General features: G+C 39.3%; 1 protein-coding gene across 40 annotated transcripts in view; it reads right to left on the bottom strand.

Annotated features, from left to right (window-relative positions):
* Map2 (microtubule associated protein 2) overlaps positions 1-16,373 on the bottom strand; it is a 268,475-nt gene that overhangs the window by 81,957 nt on the left and 170,145 nt on the right. For all 40 annotated transcript variants that reach the window (XM_060368502.1, XM_060368527.1, XM_060368529.1 and 37 more), the window contains one exon: positions 9,874-9,951. The gene's annotated coding sequence lies outside the window, so the exon portion shown is untranslated. The remainder of the gene's footprint in view (positions 1-9,873; positions 9,952-16,373) is intronic.

Below are 16,373 nucleotides of genomic sequence, written 5' to 3'. Positions count from 1 at the left end.
GATTCAATGAAATATGTTAAAGTCGATCTCCCTAGGTTCCTGCCTGCACAGACAATCCTCATGGCAACTACAAGAGCTGTGGGAGTTGGAGTGGGTGAAGTGGGAGAGGAAACTGGAAGAATGGGCATTTCCCCGATTTGTGCTCCCCTGCTGTTTGGGGTGTGGCTGGAGCACAGATGGTCCACCCCTGGGTGGTTCCTTTTGGAACAGGTGTGACAGGGAAGACAGAATTTGCAGTCACTTTCCTAGGAGCACGAGACAGTCTGGTATTTTCCAAGGACATGGTGAAAGCACCCACTTTCTTAAAGTGAAGGATGACGGAACTTTTGCACATGTCTGTCCCTGTGGTCACAGGGACAGTCTCTTGTATTTGCCCCTATTATCACGTTAGCTTTTGTTCACATCAATCTATCTGACATGTAATATAGTTTCCTGCCTTTTCCTACACTCAGTTCCCTTAAATAATATTCTGAAGTCTCAAAGTGCCAGCCAGTGTCATCCTTTTTCTTTTTCAGTGAAGACTAGGAATGAATCCTTTTTTCCTGTCTAAACACACACACATACAAGCAGACACACACACATACATACACACACACACACAAACACACACACAGTCATTTGCATACATGCACGTAGCAAATACAGACACAGAGGAGAATGTCAATAAAATCTCCATGAAACCTGTAGTCAGGACTTCAGTTCACTTCTCTATTACTTCATTATTGATTATTTGTACTCTTTTCAGTCCTTAATTGCTCCGTAACCACTATTAACAATTTACTATTAACAAGTAGTCACAAGTTTAAATATTATTTGGTTCATATCTACTATTATTGTTGAAAAGGCATAACTATAGAAAAAAATGAAATATTTGTCTTTGAGACCTTCACCAAGCCATGGAGACAGAGAAAAATAGTAACATATACAATGTGATTTTTCTTTAGTTCAAGACTACTAAAAGATTATGTATGTGTCTTATTAACCAGAGACACAATTAATATAATTCTTTAGGACTAGAGAAATTATTTTCAGTAGGTATAAACTTTGAAGTGAAAAAATATAAGTCGTCTATAGCCAAAATATAGAAGGGAACTGAGGACCTTCAAATAAGAGTAGCAAAGTTAATAAAGGCATTGAAAACACATGAAAGATGTACATACTAGGAGCAATTCAGTTAGGGAAGCAACAAGTATTCTACTGAGGTTGGAAGGAGGGAGAAACAATGGTATTAGTGATGGAGGGGTGTGTAGAAATTGTCCAGAAATATCTTCTTTGAGCTCTGTTTGGGTTGATCTGGGAAATTTTTATATGGCAAAAAGAAGCATTGTAATATCCTCTCAGTATCACATAGGCATAATACAGAGATGGGCACTTATTTATAAGAATCAGGGACACGGCTGTAAGGTTCAGACAAATGTACTGGAGGCCTGGCATGACAGGGTTAAACTGGGAAGAAGGAAGCTCAGCTTTCTGAGATCACAGTTAAGTGAAAACTGAAGGAGAAGACTGACAATGTCAGAGCAAAACTCATTTGCATATATGCTAATTAAAAATAAATTCTTAGACTTCCATCAGGGTGCCTCCGTGGGTAGTAATGGAGATGCTTAAGACTTTGATAGCCAGAAACAGGAAAGGAAAGTAAAGCTGGAGATGGAAGCTGTGCAGTTCCTGATGCTTTCAGGCCCCTTGATGCTTATTAATAATTTACTGCATTTAATGCTGTAACTTCCTTTGTTGCATTTAGTGCTGTACTTTCTTTATTCTCCTTGATTTTGCAAGCCTTTGTGTAAGAGCACTCTTGGTTCATCTTAGGCATGAGTCCTTTCATACCATGCTAACCTTTTCTGTTTCTCTTCTTCCCTTCCCCACAAATGTGAATGTCTCTCAGTGTTCTTTGCTTTCATTCTGGCATTATATCCATAGTAGTATAGTCCGAATGTTTCATATATTCAATAACTATATATGTCCCCAGTCCATAAATCCATTCTGACCATCACCACTGGCTACCAACCTACAAAGCCTTTGTCTTCAGCACATGTTGATGATGGATGTGCTCATCAATGGTGAGCATCTCCAAGTCTCCAGGGTTGACTTCTTAATCTATTGGGCACCTTTGCCATCTAATGAAGCTTCACAGGAAAAAAACAATTCTGCTCAGAAGCCTTTGTTCTGAGAAAAAGTGTCACTCTGTAGCCTAAGCTTCTAATTCCCAACAATCCTCCTGCCTCAGCCTCCCAAGTGCCATGAACATAGGTGTGACCGGCCACATTCAGCTCTTAGAACTTTTGCCTTCTAAATTCACACCATCTAATGAATAACGTAGAAACTGCTTAGTTTTCTTTTGTGTCTCCTCCATTCTTATTTCTACATACTCCTACTAACTCCAATAATTCCCCTACTCTACAAAACCCTGCTGAAAAGGACTTGCTGCTTTTTTTTTTTTTTTCAATCCAGTACAGTTTCCTGCTTCTATAATTCCTCATGTGGATTTCCCATTCTTTGTAGAATTGAGGCCTGGACAAAGAAGAAATCAAAATATTTTTAATTTTTTAATGAATAACTGAAAAAAATCTGGGGCAGGCTTGGTAGCACAAGCTTATAATGAGCACATTCAGGAGACAAAAGCAGAAGATCTCTTATGAGTTTAATGTTTGGTCAATGCAGTAACTTTTAAGCCAGCTATGGCTCCATGAGATCTTGCCTCAAAAAAGAATAAATTTTCTTCTCTTAGTTCACTACACAATTGATTTCCATTTCTAGTGAAAAGTAGAATGATGGGAAAAGTCTGTGCATTTCAGTAAGAATATATGCCCTGCACAGGAGCTACCTTAAAGTCAGACAGTGAGGACCGATAATTGCTCCAGGGGGCAGTGATAGCAGAATCCTTTGTTTTGATTTTGAAAGAAGGCATCAGGGTTGGCCTTGAGCTCCGGACAATCCTCATACCTGAGCCTCCCAATCACTGGGATTACAGGCACAATGTTTCAGATCATTCTCCATGGTTTTATGTTTTATTTTGTGGTCAGTAACAGAGGCCTGATGTGCAAAAGGGACAGAAACTGATCATACAGCTACAGGGAATGACAAAGTAGTTTAGGAGGACATAGCCAGATCCCTGGGACAGTAGCTAAGTGCTGGCTTGCAAAGTTCCTCCTAACACTTACTGTCCCTGAGGAGAATTCCTCTGAATTACCACAGGACTTTGAGCTGATCATGATACAATCTCAGTTGTTTGTGTAATAAGTTTTATAGAAATGTGACTTTTTTTTTGCAACTGTCTATTGAAATAGGTGTGCATGTGAGCACACATACACCTATAAATATGTGCACACCTCTTGCTAAGTCTACCTAGTTCATCCTTAATCAGGAGGATCAAGTGAATGCATCTTCCAGAGGGTTTTATTTTTGCATAATGAATAGAGCTAAAGACGGAATACCAATTGCAAATGAAACATCCCCTCAAGCTACTTGCCTATTTCCTGGTGTCACTGGGTTTTTCAATTCTCTCTTTACCTGGTTTCTTGGTATGTAACTGTCCTTAATCCCCAAAAGTTCTAACTTCTCTTCCAAATGGCAAACAGAGGGCAAACAAAATCATCACAGGATCCTGCATGTCCTTACATAGCTTTAGAACACTTGTTGGGTTATGGAACGCTCAGTACAGCAATGGGACATGAAAGTTATCAAAGAAAGAGTAAAAAAAAATTAAAAAAAGAATGTATATACTGTGGGAAATAAGAGGAAGAGAACAAATGGATTTCACTGAGATATTTTACTGGCTTTGGAGGTGTTCATCATCATGTCTTTCTTGCAGTGAGCTCCCTTTTTCTTTTTTTTTATTTTATTTTTATATTAATCACAGGTTGTTTACTGTGTATTCCAGCTGTAGCCCCCTCCCTCATTCCCTCCCAATCCCACCCTCCCTCCCTTATCTCCTCCCTGCCCCTTTACAAGTCCACTGCTAGGGGAGGTTCTCCTCCCCTTCCGTCTGACCATAGCTTATCAAGTATCTCCAGGACTGGCTGCCATGTCCTCCTCTGTGGCCTAACAAGACCTTTCCTCCCTTGGGGAGGGGGGAGGTAAAGGGAGCTCCCTTTTTCTTTTCTACACCGACAAGCATACAATCCTGACAACCACAAATGTACTGTCTAATTTATTTTAGTGGTCCTAGCTTATTGGGTTAAAGTTGCAGTGATTAAAAATTGATAAAACAGGGCATAAACCTGGCATTGAAGGACAAGCAAGCTGGTGAGTCATGGGTGAGTGAAAAGTAATGAGAAAATCTTGTGTTCATGTAAAAGAAGAGTTGCAGACAATCATGTGGAATGAAAGCAAGGAAAGAGAAAAAGCTGAGGAGTCCCAGAGAGAACTGTGGTCTTGGCTCATATCCAGCAGCTCCTTCGCTCATGATGTCCCATTTCCCTACCTGCCCTTGGATTATGAAGTATCCTGTGGGTTAGATTGTGTCTCTAAGGAGTTCATATACTGAAATTTTATCCCATCCTGAGGTAAGAAGAGAAGAAACTTAAGCAACAACTAAAACTCCAAGGTTAGCACGGTGGGATTAGTTAGAGGTAGAAAAGGTTATATGTAACTGAATTTTTAGTTATTTTGTGAGAGGTGAAAGAGAGACAAGATGGTACATACATTTGTCTTCTCTCACATGTAATGGCAGCATCGTGATCCTGACAGAAGATGGCCTAGACCTTAGACCTGAAGGTTTGAACCAAAACAACCCTCCTTTCCTTATAAGGTAGTTTCCTTCTGTAACAAAAGTGTTCCAGTAAAAGGCTCCTGGGGAACCTATACTTTTGTTTATAGGAATCTTATATTCACTACAATCCAGGATATATATTGGTTGACACAAGGTCACCACTATTGGACAGCAAATGTCTTCTGAGTGCAAATATCCAGGAAGACTGGATTGTCAAACCTTGTACAACTCACTTCCCCTGTTAAACGACCTAGTCTCAAATCCAGTGATAGAATTAACTGGATAATAAGCATCACTGGAATAACTGTTTTTACTTATTTATTTATTTAGCTATTTGCTTGTTTATTCATTCATTTATTTGTGTGTGTGTGTGTGAGAGAGAGAGAGAGAGAGAGAAAGAAAGAGACAGAGAATGTGTACGGGAGTGTGTGTACACTTATGTACCTCACTGCATGTGTAGAAGTCATTAGACAGCTTGCAAGAGTTAGTTTTCTGCTTCTACCCTGGAAATGGAACTCAAATTGTCAAGTATGGTGGCAAGCACCCATGATCATCCTAACCTTTTCAGCTCTCCTAGACCACTCTTCTTGTATTCAAACATTGAAATAGGTGCTTGTCAGTACCAAATGTTTTCTTTTTTTCCATTTCCATTTGGCCAAACTGTTAAAAGACAATCCTTAATCCCAGCAGTCTTTTATAGCAGGTGGTGTCCACCTCTGCCTCCAGAACTCCAGCCCAAACAGTCTGCTGAGGACTGCTGAGGAAACGGAAGAACGTACTTGTGACTCAGACTGGTGAGTAGGAGGATTGTCATTGTTATTTCAACTCCTGCCAGAGGATACAGGCAACTCTTCTTTTCCCTGTCCCCAGATAACTAAGTAAAAAATTCTTAAAAAATTCTCAGTATCCATGTGGTTTCTCTAGTGAGGGGAACAGGAACTGTCTCTGACATGAACTCAGTGGCTGGTTCTTTGATCACCTCCCCATGTAGGGGGCAGCCTTGCCAGGCCACAGAGGAAGACAATGCAGTCAGTCCTGATGAGACCTGGTAAAATAGGGTCAGATGGAAGGAGAGGAGGACCTCCCCTATCACTGGACTTGGAGAGGGGCATGGGAGGGAGAGTGGAATTATGAGAAAATGAGGGAGGTGGCTACAGCTGGGATATAAAGGGAATACACTGTAATTAATTAAAAAAAAAAAAACCTCACCCAGGCTTAGGTCTTGACCAATAAGAGCCAAAGAACCTGGCCACCAGGTGTGATTAACAGGTCACAGCACAGAGTGGACTTGTTTTGGTCAAAGCAGTGTGAGACATGTGAAAGTTACCAATCAAGTTTATTTTTAGAATGCACAATCCCCCTTGAAACTGTCTCTGTGGATGTAGATAATCATTGTGAGGTGGTTATGAGTACAAGCCAAGGTATTGATTTTCAGAGTAGATGGCAAAAAATACCAGTTTGTCTTCTCTTTTTGTTAGCTGTAGGCTCATTGTGGCCACACTGTTTGTTTTTCTGTTGCCAAATGTTCTCAACAATATAAATAGTCATCAAGTGTAGCTCCGTAGAATACTGTTAAACTAAAGCCATCAACCACTTATACAGAACAATTCTTAAAAGATAAACTCCCTCCAGCTACAAACGAAGAAAAGATAATAATGTTCTGAAGGAACAGACAATGTAAGTTATGTCAAATTGTGGTAGTTTATGTTTACTCATGTAAAATACTTCAGAAACATTTCTTTTATTCTTCAAATATTTTCCTCATGTCCGTCCAGCTAGCTTATTTTTAACTTGTCTATGTAATTTTAGAGACTTTTGTGTCCCTAAATCAGGATTTATGAGGATGCAATCAGCAACAACACTGTAAAATCAGAAAAAAAAAAAATGGATTGAGACCAGGAAAGAGCCTGAACGCTAACAAAGCAATAGGTTCTGCTAAGACAAGTAAAGGAATTCTTTAAGAGGCACGGACCATTGCGACGTACATTGTGGATATTCTGTTCGTACAGCTTTGTTTGCCAGGAACCTCTGTATACCTAGGCATCCCTTCAGCAAGTGAGAGCTCACCTGGGAGATGGTAGCATAGGTGTGCTGGGGGCAAAGCTCAGAACATGATATCATTTCTGCCATCAGAGAGTAGAAAAAAAGATGTTAAGATGATGTTGGCCAGTGAAAGGATGACAAGTCTCTGCCACATTGTTGGCTCTGGGAGGTGGAGGATGCATTTTATATATGTGACTGTTGGCATATTTGGAACAGGGGAGTCATATCAATCAAGGACTTTTGTACTCTGAATTCTACTATGTAGACAAAAGACTACGGGGATGCAAGACTGAACTCTGCTATGGTGGTAGAGGTGAGGGATGATGAATTTTAGCTATATAAGTACAGATGGAGAGACCTGGTAATATTTTGGTCAGTTGTAAGTACTGTTATGCTCTTCTATGGGGCTTAAAAAGGGCAAGTTATATGCCTATAACAGGTGGTAGAAGCTAGAGGCAAGCTGATTTTCAGAGTGATTAACAGTGCACTGTAATATCCAGTGAGCTTTGTGTGAAGAGATGCTGATTTAATGGGAATTATAAAATAAACTTCAAAGACAAAGATCTACCTTTACATTTGGGATTGCATGTGTTATGCTGGAAATATTCAATTCCGAATTTTACACAATACAGCAATTAGCACCATCAGTGAATAATTTCAAAGAATGCCATTTACAAGACATTTTCTCTGTGACTATAACATTCTGTATAATGCACTTGAAGGACTTAGTGGTATTTAAGGATCATGTGGTATTAGATAACATATATAAATAAAAATACCTGCATAAATGTTCCCTTTTGCAGAAACACTGGATGAATCTTCATGTTTTCCAAAATAGTGTTTTCTCATTTTAGATAAGTATTGTCTCTTCTTGCCTTTATTAACAATAGACCCCAATAATACAAAAAGATCCCAACAATACTGATGGGATAAATAACTGTATACCTGTCAGGAAATTCTAGAATTACTGTAGTGTTAGGAAATAATTCAAGAAGGGTCTTTATTAAAACTCCACTTGTGATTTTTTTTTTTGAGAGAATGTAAGCAATTAACACGTACCTTCTAAAATGTATTTTTTTTAAGTATCTTAAATTTCATATGTAGTATTTATATTATGTTTGGGAATACTCAGAATTTCATCTATGGTGAAATAAAACCTATGTTGATTATTATATTATGGCAGACCAGTGAAAAGCATGGGTCCCCACAGGCTAGCAAAATCCTTATATGCCAATTAGAAGATGTGTTTCCAGCGGGGGCAAAAGAAATAAGACATAAAAAGGCTTACCATGGTATCACATATAGAGAGCGTCATTTCCCTTAGATGCAAATTTCAAATACGCGTTGAAGCTATGTTAGCACTGAATCTTCACAGTGCTGTAAGATATTTAGACGTAATAACAAGCACCAGAGATTACTGTGTAAAGCAGTAACCATGGTAACAGCTGGAATGAGCCAAACCGATGTCTGTGTGCCAACGCTGCTGTATTTAAATACAGCAGCAAGTGAAGGTGACCCACAAAGATGCAACTGTTCCGCGTTTGTTTCCCACATGGCAGAATGCACAGAGGACACTATGCACCTTTACAATTCTAACACTCACCGGGAAGAGAGCAGGAGCGTGCGAAGAAAGCAAAGAGTGCTTTTGCTCCTGTGATAGTTTATTCAGAGGAGATTTTTAAGATAGCTGTATGTGGCAGATGCTTAGGTGTTTATCATAATGATGTTAGTGTTCTGCAATGAACGCTTTATAAATTTTTACTCAAAAATAGCATGAAGAATTAATGAAAGCAGTAAGGTGAACATTGCTGTGCCCAATTATCGATAGCATTTTCAATACCTTTAATAAAAACAAGTTAGACTAAAATGCACTTTATGAAATGACAGATCACTCCTTTGCAACCTCTGCATTTTATTCTGCCTTTATCATAAAGGAGCAGAGTAAAGGAAAACAGTTTCTGTTTGTAAACTGAGCTAAGGTGCTCATTTTTTTATTCATGAAATTATTGGCTATGACAGATGAACATATAGAATAAAATTGGACCTGCCATGCATTGGCTGCATTTTCAGCAAATGTTACTTTCTTTTGTTAATCTAGAAGAAATTCATGTAAAACACAGGAGAATCTGGTTCTTGGGCATTTCTTCCTCAAGCGTCTTTCCCTGTATCAGCACTGAGGCTGCAGGTCTTTCTGCCCTACGCACAGTTTGGTTAGCTCTACCTCCTGTCCCTTTGTCTCGCACCCCTAATCTGTACCCCACAGAGCTGATAGAGGGAAATATGTATTAGTTTACATTAAGCCATGCAGAAACATGCCCAGCACATGACAGGTACAAAGGAAGTATCATTGTTATGGCTAGCATCAGCTGAAGAGAAGGGCTTGGTTCAGTCCTCATTTCTTTTTTATATTATTATTATTAATTATTATTATTTACAATTTTTCACTTTATATCCCAACAGTAGCCCCCTCCCTCATCTCCTCCTGATCCCACCCTCCCTCTCTCTTCCTCCCCTATCCTCCTTCCCTAGTTCACTGATAGGGGAAGTCCTCCTTCTCTACTGTTTAACCCTAGCCTATCAGGTCCCATCAGGATTGGCTTTATCCTCTTCCTCTGTGGGCTGGCTAAGTCATCCCACCAGGGAGAAGAGATCAAAAAGCAGGCAAGCTAGTTCATGTGAGACACTGTCTCTTCTTTTCTTACTAGGGAACCCACACGGAGACTGAGCTGTCTATGGGGTACATCTGAGCAGGGGGTCTAGGTCCTCTCTATGCATGGTCTTTGGTTGATGTGTAAGTCTCTGCAGTATCACCTGGGCCCTTCTTTTTTGAGGCTTTATTGGTCTGTTTGTGGGGTTCCTGTCCCCTCTGGGTCCTTTTATATCCCCCTTCTTCCATAAGACTCCCTCATTTCAAAGTGAGGTATTTTCATTTAGTCAGTCTAAAACCTGTGAAGTGGGGCTCATAATTCCCAGTCTATCAGCTGTGAAATTCAAAATGCTATCTCTTCCTTAAAAATAAATTAGCTTAAAAAATTAAAACTATGATTAGCAAAAAAGTGAACTGTTTCTCACAATGGTGGGACACTTTTTTATGGTGGAAAAAAATGGGGTCTTACCTCGTCAAGGAAGTGGTAAAGTAGTGAAGTTTGTTATGCTGTGTTCTCAAAGGGCTGGTGGTGTGTTCTGGCTTCTTTCTGTTTAGAGAGAGACAGAGAATTCATGAATTAATGTCTTCCCACACCTGCCAATCATATCTTTTGAATTTGGGTAAGTATGAGACTGAAAGATAGATTTCCTAATGTCTTTATTGGTGACCTGCTGGGCCCTATCTCAGACATGGGGCACAGAGCAGTGATCATACAAACTAGCGAATGCTTTTCATACCTTTCCGCATCACTCTAACAATGCTTTTTTAAGGGTAACATCCAAGGAAGAGTAAAATTTTAAATTGTTCTCAGCTAATAAATAGCAGAAGATTTGTGTAATCTCCCCAAAGAATATATTCATAATTGTTAATTATATCTAGCAAGCTTTAAAAGAGACTGGGCCTCTAGCCCAGTCTGCATTGATTTTATGAAGCACAGGATTGGAGAGGGATTTTTTAACAACTAATTAAATCTTCTCCATAAAGTCCCTCATTTACTTTGACATTCCAAAACCTCAAAGTCACTCTGTATTAGCAATTCTGCCAAAAAAAAAAATGGCACTGAGTGTCATATGGACTACTCCCCACTGAAGTGGTTCCTGGAAATAAACAGAATTACTGGAAGGCACCGGGCTTTTTTCTACCTTATGAGCTGTCTGGGTGCAGTCACCCTCACAAGGGGGCAAGACTACAAAAATGTACAGTGAGTGAATCCTTGTCAGGTCCAGCCCTTACACACTGGGTTTCTAAAGCTGTGTATTTATGCATTTTTCCGGAGGACTGAATATATTCATCCCAGTAGAATATACCTTATCCCATTTCCAAGGAAGATGTTATGTTATCGTTAAAAACCTTCAGACCCAAATGGATAACCACTACATATCTTTAGAATCCAGAAGAAAATTCAAACAGAAGATATGTATGAACTAGTTGTTCTTTCATCTATTCTGTAATATTTTGTTTTGATTATGACCAGAGATCAAATTGGGGCCTTCGTCATGTTAGACAAATGTTCTGCCACTGAGATATCTACCCCGCCCCTTTCTGGGCCTTTAAGGAGTAAATTCACATAAATACAGGAGCAGACAGGACTTTGATTCAAAGCAACAAATATTGATTGTGGTTTGTATTTCTTTTATGCTAGCTCATTTGACATGTGAACACTCACAATGTATAAGAGCAAGTATGTCTGCTGACAGACACTTAAACTGAAAAGATTTAACATCTAAATAACCATAAAGAAAATTCCACAATCAAAAAGACACATGATAGTATATGCCATTCACTGCAAAAATTCAGTAATTATTTTAGTAAGAATGATTGCTAAAATCTTGGCACACAGGTTTTTGTTCTTTTTGAGAAGTATCTGGGTTGCCTAAAGGGATAACAAGCTATCTATCTCTATCTATCTATCTATCTATCTATCTATCTATCTATCTATCTATCTATCACCTATCTGTCATTTGTCAATCATTTGCCCATAGAAGAATCACCAGAAGGAGAAATTCATGCAGAGTGATATATGTAATAATTTAAGATCACTTAAAATTGGATTATAAGTAAATGTTTAGCTTGGCTTTCCTTTTGTTAATTTGGTTTTTTGTTTTTCTTGTCTGTTTTTCTGCCCAGTCTGCCTGTCTTTCCCAGAACTCACTAGGGAGGAGGTAGCCTCGAACTCACAGAGATCAGACATCTGCCAGTCTCTGCCTTCAGAGTACTGGGATTAAGGAAGTGCCCACCATTTCTAACTTCCAGGTTGATTTTAGAACAAAAATAAAATGGTAGAACAGAGCTCAGGATCCTGTTCAGATAAAGGAGCCTTTGAATATTTAATAAATGTGTATTAAACAAAATATACTTGTCTCTCTCTCTCTCTCTCTATTTTTTTGCATTGAGATAATTTTTTTATTTTATTTTATTAATTACACTTTATTCACTTTGTATCTCCCCATAAGCCCCTCCTTCCTTCCCTCTTGGTCCCACCCTCCCTCCCCCTTCTTCACGCATGCCCCTCCCCAAGTCCACTGATAGGGGAGGTCCTCCTCTCCTTCCTTCTGATCTTAGTCTATCAGATCACCTCAGGAATGGCTGCAGCCATCTTCTGTGGCCTGGTAAGGCTGCTCCTCCCTCAGGGGGAGGTGATCAAAGAGCAGGCCAATCAGTTTATGTCAGAGGCAGTCCCTCTTCCCATCACTATGTAACCCACTTGGAGACTAAACTGCCATGGACTACTACTTTTTTCTCTTTAAATTCAGTATTTTCCTTTAACGTCAGAAAATACTATTTTTGTACATTGCCTTTATTTTCCAACAGGAATACACGCATGTGTGTACGTGTTTAAGCATATACTCTGTTTGTGTGTGCCTGTCTTTTACTACTGTAGCACAGAGATGAAAAGAATTCTCCTGAGCAGAGTTCAGGAAATTAAGGTTCATGAGATGGCCGCATTCTACTGCCGTCTCTTTTCCCAAATGCGGTGTCGCTGGTTCCTTAGCCATAGGGACATAAAGCTCAAAATGTTTACCCTTTGGGTACTTGTGTTCTTACAACAGCCAGTAGTAAAGGGCATGTTGACAGGGTGAGCAATATTGCCAAAGACTGTCCTCTCAAGCCTTCCAAAACTGAACTCGGCAGTTACACACGGAAGTAAAATTTCAGTTCTAAAGACAGAAAGGACCAACTTCATCCCCAAAGAAATGGGAAGGTATTGACCACAGGGTGAAGTGATTATCAGGAAACTCGGTGCCCCCAGCCACGAAAATAATACTCCATGCACCCACAATCTCCACTTTTGCTGGGATTTTATTATACAAAAGAAAATGACTGCCTTTTTTTTAGACTTCAGTTTCTGTGAGATATGTAAACGCCATCTGGGTTTATTTTTATTTTTTAAAAAGCAACTTATGAACTATTCCATAAGGGACATTAACATGAATGGTCAATTTTAGTTCATCTCGTACAGACATAATTGTTACCTTTAATTCCATAGCCAAAGGGTTAAGCTAACACAGCTTTTATCATGGATATTTATTTATCAGTTTTAACATCAGACACATCCCATATTGTGGAATGTAAGCCAATATTAGCAGACGTTTATCGACTCTTATTTGCCAGTGTTCTGAGTACTTCATACAAATTAATTTATTCTTCACCATGTCCCTTTGACTATTATATCCCCCGTTTATAGATGGGAAAACAGGACACAGTAGTGGAAGTACCCATTCCAGGCATACACTTAGAAAGTGGCTAAACATTTCATCTGTGAACCAGCTCCTGCTATTAGTAGTCACAGGGGGCTGGGTTTGGGTCTCCATCTCTGCCGAAGGACAATCTCAAGCATAAAGGCTCCTGGCTCCCTCCAGAAATGCAATTTCACCCATGGCAGCTTTCCATTTACCAGAAACAACAAGCACATTTATTGTTCAGGATACCCATTTTCTTGAACAAGCTGAAATCTACTCGGCAGCAGCTCTGCCTCTTGGTTGCTCCGTTGTCTCTATCGGGTTTGCCTCCGCCACTTCCCGGGAGCTGTGAGAGCTGGACGCAAACACTGCTGAGGATCATGGCTGACAAAGTTGTTTGGTAAACCGTTACATTTAAGAGCTAGTCTGCACGAGGCAGAGAAGAGTGTGCAGGTGCACTCTTTACCTGGCCTCAAACGCTGAAGTGGACACAACATTTAAGAAGGAATCCAACTGAGGTTAACCTGTGCAGTTCCACAGGAAACTAAGTTTCCTGTTAGTGCACTCATGTCTAGGGGTGCATATGTGAACATGGCGGCTAGTGGCCTGTCCGCATTGCACTGGAGTGTATTTTTTTGAGACAGGGTCTCTCCCAGAGCCTGGTGCTCACTGGTTCAGCAAGACACCCGGGCAGAAAAGCCCCAAGGATCCTCTTGTTTTCACACTGATGCTTGAACTTGGTGGTGTGGTTCAAATGAGAAAGTGTTCCCCATGTGCTTTTGAACACTGTTTCCAGCGGACAGTACTGTTTGGGCAGATTATGGACACTTTAGGAGGTGAAGCCTTGCTGAAGGAAGTCTCTGGGGTAGGCAATGGAAGTTTATAGTCTAGCCTCACTTCTTATTTCTCAGTCTGTGCTTCCTGTGTGTGGACAAAAATGTGGTTGTTCAGCTTCCGACTCCTGATACTATGCCTCCTTTGCCTCTTGCCATGCCTTCCCTGTCATGATGGGTTCAATTCTTCCCTAAGGCAAAGTAAAGCCCCTTCTCCTTTAAGTTGCCTGTTTTACCACCTCAAAAGAAAAGTGACAATACAACTGTCTTTTGACATGGGTGCTTGGGACTGAACTCCAGTCCCTCAAACTTGAGGGCACCTTCTTCAGTTCTCTAAATTAACTCGATAGGCTCATTTATGTTTGGATTGTATGCCACATATAACCATGAGGTTAGAATGGGAGCCTCATGATACAATCTTCCATCTTAAACTTGGTTGCACTCCTCCTTTGTCTTTGAGCTGCTCCCCCACCCCAACCCCCCAGCGATCACTTAGTTGCTTAATGTTACCTTTGGCAGACTTTCTCAGACACGCAAAACAGACATGGTTGAAGTTGCTGGGGTACTGTGTGGTCGCTAAAACCTTACTGTAATTGGAACAACTAGCATTAGCTGTTATTCTGTCACCTTTAAATTGAACACTAGAACTGTTTCCCACTCATTTATCAATCCACTTTATGTTGTTTTGAATTGTTCATATAACTCAGTGCACTTGTCAAAAACTAAAGATTTTAGCTACTGAGGACTGGACTGCTGTAGTTTTTAAATAGATTTTCAGCTGCCAACATTGCCATCTAGTCTAAAAAGCTACTAAACCATTTCTACTCCCTAATATGTTTAAATCACTTCTCTACACGTTTGTAGATGTAAGAAAGCATGCAGAACTAAAGCCATCAACGGTTGAGAAACATCTCTCTTTGGGTTACTGTGATAGTTGTTTTTCAAACATTATGTTTATTTTGAATGAAATATTTGTCAAATATGCATACTTTAAAAAAATAAGAACTGTTAAGAAAATCCTTATTCACAAAAAAATATGACTTCATCTGAGAAGAGCATCTAGATATGGCGGCTAATCATCACAGTGGCATTTTATTCTCCAACCTGACACTCCAGGTTACTGCTAAAAGCTGGGTTAAGCTGCCTTAGGGGAAGTGATGTATGTCTGTCCAAATTATCTCAGCATAATATCTTACTAGGTGACATATCAAGGATTGGATCAGTGGGGAAAGCCCATCTCAACTTGCTGAGAGTTTATAGAATTAAGGTTTATATTCAGTCCACACAAATTCTGATGGACAGAGAAGTCTCTTCCAGTCACTTCTCTTTCATTCATAGACCAAGCTCTTTGGCTACGTTTTTTCTTGTGACTCACAGGTTTTTGGAAGTATACAAGATGGGCAAGGAGGTTATTTGGGGAGTGGAGCACTGACTCTACAGAAGAGACATACATGTCACCATCTCCTCAGACTTAAGTGGGCTGAAAGGCTTTGCCTATATGTCAGTAGTTGAAGATACGTGGCTGTTCTGTGAACAGAACATATCTCAATTCCCAGGCCAAATGAAGCATCATGATGGTCCAGTAGTTACTGTCAGAAGCCTTTTCTTCTTATAAAGGGTTGATATGTAATGACAACCCTCCATAATGTAGACTTAAAACTAGTATATTCCCTAAATTGCTAACATATTCAGACTCTGACTGTGGGTGTGTGTATAATAAAATGTGAATTGATACTTTGATATAAAGTACCTTGAGCAGAAATAAGGCACACATGTCAGTATTTTGCTTATTTATATACTTCATTGCAATTTTCTGCCTAGCATAAGAATTTATCTGAAGAAATATAACACTTCCTTACTTGACAGAAAGCCATCTGTTCATTTGTTTCTAATTTTCATACATGTATCAGATATTTTATTTTATTTATTTTTAATAAAAATATGTGTACTTTACATTTTAAACAAATGATTGAAACATATAATATTATATACATTTTAAGTGGCTAAACTAAGCACATACACATATGATTATATATATATATGTGTATATATATATATATATATATATATATACATTGCTCACATTGCCATTTTTATGGTGAGAACACAAATCTATTCTTCGGTATCTTGGGGCATATAATACATTATTGTTAACTAAAGTTACCATGTTTCTTAATAAACCCTCAAACTGTTCTCTCCTAACTAAACTTTTGTGGTGTCCTTTTCACTGTCTCAATAATCCCCTGCCATTTCCCTTATCCCTTGTTAACCATAGATCTCTACAACGCTTTCATCTATCACAGATAGATTCTACATGAATAAGATGAGCATGTATTCATGTATGTGTGGCTGGATTATCTTCTTTAACATAACATTCTTTGAACTTATGCATGTTGTCACAATGAATGGAGTTTCCTTTTTCTCAGTGCCTGGAGAGAATTCCATTGTACATGTAT

Source organism: Meriones unguiculatus, chromosome 15 (genome assembly GCF_030254825.1).
Source record: "Meriones unguiculatus strain TT.TT164.6M chromosome 15, Bangor_MerUng_6.1, whole genome shotgun sequence".
Taxonomy (NCBI): Eukaryota; Metazoa; Chordata; class Mammalia; order Rodentia; family Muridae; genus Meriones; species Meriones unguiculatus.
The sequence above is the reverse complement of the archived record's forward strand: the minus strand, read 5'-3'. Positions and strand labels throughout refer to the sequence as shown.